The sequence below is a fragment of the Sceloporus occidentalis genome, unplaced genomic scaffold (assembly GCF_023333645.1).
Source record: "Sceloporus occidentalis isolate IW3139 unplaced genomic scaffold, rSceOcc1.0.p SCAF_5, whole genome shotgun sequence".
NCBI lineage: Eukaryota > Metazoa > Chordata > Lepidosauria > Squamata > Phrynosomatidae > Sceloporus > Sceloporus occidentalis.
In genome coordinates, this window is record NW_028316985.1 from 186,030,484 (window position 1) to 186,036,967 (window position 6,484).

Consider the following 6,484-nt stretch of genomic DNA (forward strand, 5'->3'; position numbering starts at 1 on the left):
AAATGTAGAGAGCAAAACAAAGGACTCTATGTAACATTTGTCGACCTCACCAAAGCCTTCGACACTGTGAGTAGAAAAGGTCTGTGGCAGATCCTGGAACGACTAGGATGCCCCCTCCCCAAATTCCTCCAAATGATCATCCTGCTACATGAAGGCCAACAAGGTCAAGTCAGATATGGCGACGCTCTCTCGGAGCCCTTTCTAATAACTAATATCTGGCAAATACTTTTGTATTGCAGTGTGAATAGCTCGCTTCCATTTTAATATTGATCTTCTTTATGCTGTATTTATTTTAAGTCCCAGTTTACAGGCAACGTGAGGTATAAATGATGATGATGAGTAGGTTTAAGGAAACTTCATGCAGATTACAGTCACTATCCAGTACTACCCCTGTTCATAAACACCAGCAAGTCAGTCAGTTTATCTTCTGCCTACCTGTGTTTCTCCCTTGGAGTTGTTCCTTCCTCCAGCAGCTTGAACTATCTTTCCCTCTGATGCAGAACATTCTAGAACCCTTCTCATTCACCTTCTGCTGCTCTGTGATTGTGAGTCACTGAGTGTGTGTGTGTGCTCTTGGTACCAAAGCATGCTGTACATATGTATATATGTATAAATGTTTAATAAATGTTACATGAATAGTGTATAAACCCAGATCTGGTTCCCCTGTGTTTCATTTGAAAAGCCCTGTAGTCTGGGGTGTTCAAACCTCTCCCTGGATCAATGAAAAGGACCTGAAGTCTCAGTTCATGACAAGGGAAAGAACAGGGATGTTATTGTCGGAGCCTAGAATTGGCAAATGTCATCTCAGAGCCATTGGCAATAATTTTTGAGAACTCCTGGAGAACAGGAGCGGTCCCAGCAGATTGGAGGAGAGCAAACCTTGTCCCCACCTTCAAAAAGGGGGAGAAAAGAGGATCCTAACAATTATCACCCAGTTAGTCTGACATCAATACCAGGAATGATTCTAGAGAAGAGTATTAAACAGAGAGTCTGTGAATGTTTAGAAACCAATGCCATAATCACAAACAGTCAACATGGGCTTCAGAGAAACAAGTCATGAAAGACAAATCATATATATATATATATATATAATTACCAGTTTGGTACACAAAGGGAATGCTGTAGATATAGCATCTCTTGATTTCAGTTAGGCCCTGGAAAGAGCTGCTGCGAACACGAGCCCCATTGGCTTTAATGGGGCTCAAGCATGTGCGGAATGTCCCTTACGTGGGGGGGGGGGGTGCGGAACGGATCCCCCGCATAAGGGAAAGGGCCACTGTAATTTATTATCAAATACTGTAGTACCTGCCTTACATTTAGAGTTTAATGTGCCAGCTTTGGACTTACACATCACTCATCCTAATACCTGGTAGCTAGGTGATGAATCCTGATTGGCTGCCTGCTGTGGCCAATCACAGAGGAGCATGAGGCCAAATCACAAAGAAGCATAATGGGAAGGGTTCCACAATATTCTGCATCATAGCAAAAGCAGTTGGAAGCTGCTGGAGGAAGGAACAACTCTACTAGGAAACCCAGGTAAGTTGTAGATAAGTTGGTTGACTTGCGATGATTTCCAAAGCTGGGCAGCCCTGAATGGGGAATGTTATCCAGATGTAGCTGCCTTATGCCCAGTCATGGTGTCAGTTAGGTAGCCAACTCCTCTGGCTGGCCACAGGTCCTCAAGAGGCTGGGAGAGAAAGGGCTCCATGAGGCTTAGTGTTGGGGGTCCTTCAGATAGGAGAAGACAGGGAGTGAACCTGGCCAAATGCTTCAGGTGGCCAACACTGGGAAGAGGCAGCAAGATGTGGAGCAGTAGAGTGGAGCTGTGTGCTTTGGATCTTGCTTTGTGCCCTTTGGATTAACCTTCTGCCTTTAGAGGATGCTGTTCCATCACCAAAGTTGGTCCAAGACCCAACTCTTCATAGACTGGGAGGAGGCACCACTTGGTTCTTCACCACAGCCTATGAAATATCTTCAGTCAGCCGTTGTCCTTCTGCTCCAGCTTCATCCTGCCCGCAACACATCCCCATAGAGTGAAACTACATTATGACATGTTTCTAGGGGGATTGGGTATGCAGGAGAAAGTTGCACCACCAAGAAGGCTGGAATCTCTCCCTAAACTTTGCTTGCTCTTGAACTCACCACCCAGGCTAACCGGCTGAACACCTCGGGTGCATCTACACTGTAGAAACAATGCTGTTTAGCACCACTTTAAGTGCTCAAGCGCCATCCTATGGAATCCTGTGATTTATAGTTTTACAATGCCTCCTTTAGTTCTTCTTTAGTTCTGAGCAACCTCTCATCTATGAAGGACCTCTCATCTTTTAAGGAAAGGTGCTCTTCAATTTGGCACAATGCAAAGCAAACGGACTTAAAGCTTTCAAGGCTTTGATCTGACAAAATTTTGTTTTTCTGGCCCTAAATTTTTGTTTGACAAAGAAAAGGACAAAGTCTAAGAGATCAAAAGACTATCAGACTTAATATGCTAAAAAGCAAATAATTCTAAATGGAAAAACCTGAACCAAAAGAAGTAAAGGCTTTTTTAAAAATAAAATTAATGAATATTTATTATACAGTGTATGCACACACTTTCATTATTTGCTACTAATAACACATTTCATGGCCTTAAAATGGAAAAATATGAATGGAAAATAATACCCAGATTATCACACCTCCACTTCCCTTATCAAATATTTGCTGTAGGAAATGCTTTAATTCCATTTAACAATCTTCTCTGTTCTTTAGCTTCATGAACAGAGTACAATATGAAACAATACTAAAAGTAAGGAGATAAAATGGCGCCGAAGAAACCTCCACCAGCACCAGGCAAAGAAGGCAAACCTCCACCAGCACCAGGCAAAGAAGGCAAACCTCCACCAGGACCAGGCAAGGAAGGTAAGTGACTTGTGCTATGACTTTCTCTTTTCAGGAATGCAAGCACATAATGGCACTTTGCCTGCTCTTTAGATTGGAACATTTCTGACTGCTATCAGACATAATTTGGCAATGCGCAAGAAAGGTCTTTCCATGTCCTGTTTGTAGGACAGACAGCACAGGTCACAGAAAGAAGGTCCTTTCCCCCCTCATTCTAATGAAAAACCTTACCAAAAGACAAGGGACCAGACACATAGACCGCCTCCTCCCAGTCTATGTGTTGTGCAAATTGCAGTGGATTTTTGCGCCTTCGTATCAGGGGTTAATTGTCTTCACTTTCCTGTGCAAATTCACCTCAGTTCATCCTTCCTCTGTCAAAAATGTGCAGCAGATGGATGGCCATGTGTGTGATAATGCACATTTCTGGAGATTTCTGTGGATACTCCATTAAACTGCAAAGCCTTTTTCTGTGGAGGTGAAGGAGTGATCTGCCACCTCTCCCTCACAAAAAATCCAAATCATGGGAGGCCAGGTTGGGCCCCTCTTTTTCCCCCTTTTTGAAGATGGGGACAACGTTTGCCCTCCTCCATTCTGCTGGGATTTCTCCTCTTCTCCAAGAGTTCTCAAAGATTATTGCCAATGGCTCCAATATTACATTTGCCAGTTCTTTTAGTACCCTTGGATGTAGTTCATCTGGTCCCGGGGACTTAAATTCATTTAGATTAACAAGGTATTCCTGTACTATCTCTTTACTTATTCTGTGCTGAAATTCCCCTATTCTGTCCTCTGCTCCATTATCCTCAGGTTGAGCTCCCTTTTCCTTTTCTGAGAAGACGGAGGCAAAGAAGGTCTTGAGTAATTCTGCCTTTTCTCTGTTAGCATTTTGCCATCTTCTCCACGCAGTGGCCCTACCGTTTCCTTCTTCTTCCTTTTGCTGCGGACATATCCAAAAAAGCACTTTTTGTTGTTCTTAACCTCTCTAGTAAGCCTGAGTTCATTCTGGGCTTTGGCTTTTCTGACTTGACCCCTACATGTGTTCATGTATGTATTAATGTTTACTGTTTTTTTAAAATTTACTTTAGTACTGATGGGAAACATATTCTATTGTTTTATCAGATCCAAAGAAGCCGCCCGAAGACGAAAAGGACAAAACACGATGTACGGAAGCAGTATGCACACACGCAAGTGGCCCATTGAAGTTATTGTAAAGGGAAGTTGACAAAGGGACTGAAAAGGAACATGATCAATGGAGGAGATGGGAGTGAGGGAGAAGCCGCAATACTTTTAGCTGAGGAGATTCAGTTTTGTAGCTTTGCAAGTCCTTTGCAAAGCCCAGCAGAGGAGCCAAGTCCTAGGGCTAAAACCTTCAAACCGCTGGTGTCTCTGATATCAAGTGGTGTGTTATTGTTATTTGAGCGTCACTGATCTCAAACTGGGATGACTTCAGTTTTTGCTGTGCCTTCAAGTCATTTCTGACTTTTGGCTCCACTGTCATGGAGTTTTCTTGGCAATATTTGTTCAGGTGGGGTTTGCTATTGCCTTCCTCTGAGGCTGAGAGAGGACAACTTGCCCAAAGTAATCCCATTGGGTTTCCAGGCCTCAGTAGGGATTTGAACCCTCGTCTCCTGGAGTCCAAGTCCATTACTCAAAGCACTAAACCACAGTGTAGAATAGACCCACGACTCTGCAGTGTAGATACAGGACTCTTGAAGAGGATGCAAAGGGAAGTAACATTTCCTGCCCACTTGCAGGGGTGAGATGATAAAATAAAAGGTTTTACAGCACTACTAGTAAGGTCAGCAAGCTCACTGGAAACACATTCATTCATTTTTTTTCATTATGAAAAATATATGAATGTACTATGTAGAAAAATAGAAGTGCTGGACCAGGCTGAGAGGTCTCAGTCAGCATTCTGAGCAAATAGCCAATCACAAACTTATAGGCATAGCCATTCTTTCATAGAATCGTAGAATCATAGAGTTGGAGGAAACCTGAAGGGCCATGCAGTCCAGCCCCATTCCAACATGCAGGAACACACAACCCAAGCACTCCCAACAAATGGCCCTCCAGCCTCTGTTTAATCTCTCTCCCTGTAGCTTTCATCGGTTGTTCCATGTCCTAGTCTCTGAAGCAGCAGATATGACATCCCTTCAAATATTTAAACAGGGCTATCATGTCCCCTCTTAACTTTCTCTGCTCCAGGCTGAACACCCCCAGCTCCCAAATGCCCTTTACAGACCGGCCTGAAAGGCTGGCATGGGGGCAGAGTCAGGGCATAGCATCCTCACAACACAGGCCTGACTCTGCCCCCCAGGGTGCCCTGATGCCATGCGCCACTCCACATGGTGTGTAGCATCATGGCGCAACTCCAGCGCTGTGTCCAGATGATGAAGCACCAAAGTAGTGCCATATAGCCACAACATCGTGGCTATGGTGCCGTTTCGAGGGTGGAAAATGGAGCCGCTTTTTTCGGCTCCTTTTGAACTGGGGGCATGGTGTGAAGTTGCCGGCCCCGATCTGACCAGGAAAGGGGTGGCATCCCGCTGCCCCTTAGCAGTTGTCTGTCAAGCCCCTAAATCTCTCCTCATAGGGGTTTGTGGTTTCCACACCTTTCACCATTTTGGTTGCCCTCCTCTGAACACGCCCCAGCTTCTCAACCTCCTTCTTAAATTGAGGTGCCTAGAACTGGATGCAGTATTCCAGATGAGGCCTGAACAAAACAGAATAGAGTGGTACTATTACTTCCCTTGGCACTATACATCTCTTGATGCTGCCTAGAATTGCATTGCCTTTTAAAGCTGCTGCATCACACTGTTGACTCATATTCAACTTGCTGTGTACTTCTGTTGTTCAAACAACAACAAACTTCCCATCCAACAAGTGATGGTGGGAGAACCAGCATGATGTAGTGGCTTGGACATGCTCCAGCTTGCCCACATGAGAATCAGCATGACGTAGTGGCTTGGACATGCTCCAGCTTGTCCACATGAGAACCAGCATGACGTAGTGGCTTGGACATGCTCCAGCTTGCCCACATGAGAACCAGCATGATGTAGTGTTTTAAAGGTAGGACTGCGACTCTGGAGATCAGGGGTCGATTCCCCACTCAGCCATGGAAACTCGCTGGGTGACTCAGGCAAGCCACATGCTCTTGGCCTTAGAAATCCCTGTGATAGGTTTGCCTTAGGGTCACCATAAGTCAGAAAGGATTTGAAGGTACACAACAACAACCACCAATTGGTGGTGGAGGCAAGAGAGTTTTCCAGGATCCACAAGACCAGGTTAGGGATTGCATGTAACTCAAGATCTGTATAGAGTTCTTCTTACAGTACTGTATAGACATGATTTTTTCCTATGATAATCATGAGATTTTATTTCCTGATCATTCATACAATTTTCTTTCTTTTTGTCCCAAAGTCCAAAAACTGGTTGACAGAGTAAAAGCATTCCTTAATAGCCCCAACGCATTATATATGGCTGTCATGTTTGATGTTATCATTTTTGCCATTGCAATCACGTTCATTGTTTTTGGTAAGTTTCTTTTTTTATTAGTTTCCATATATATATATATATATATATATGTATATATATATATATATATATATATATA

At 43.9% G+C, this 6,484-nt stretch overlaps 1 long non-coding RNA gene across 1 annotated transcript; it reads left to right on the forward strand.

Moving 5' to 3' along the window:
* The first annotated feature begins 1,459 nt into the window (after positions 1-1,459).
* Positions 1,460-4,041, forward strand: LOC149313297 (uncharacterized). Its single transcript, XR_016281459.1, has 3 exons — positions 1,460-1,536; positions 2,746-2,895; positions 3,991-4,041. It is a non-coding gene; the product is annotated as an uncharacterized LOC149313297 (long non-coding RNA).
* The last annotated feature ends 2,443 nt before the right edge of the window (positions 4,042-6,484 follow it).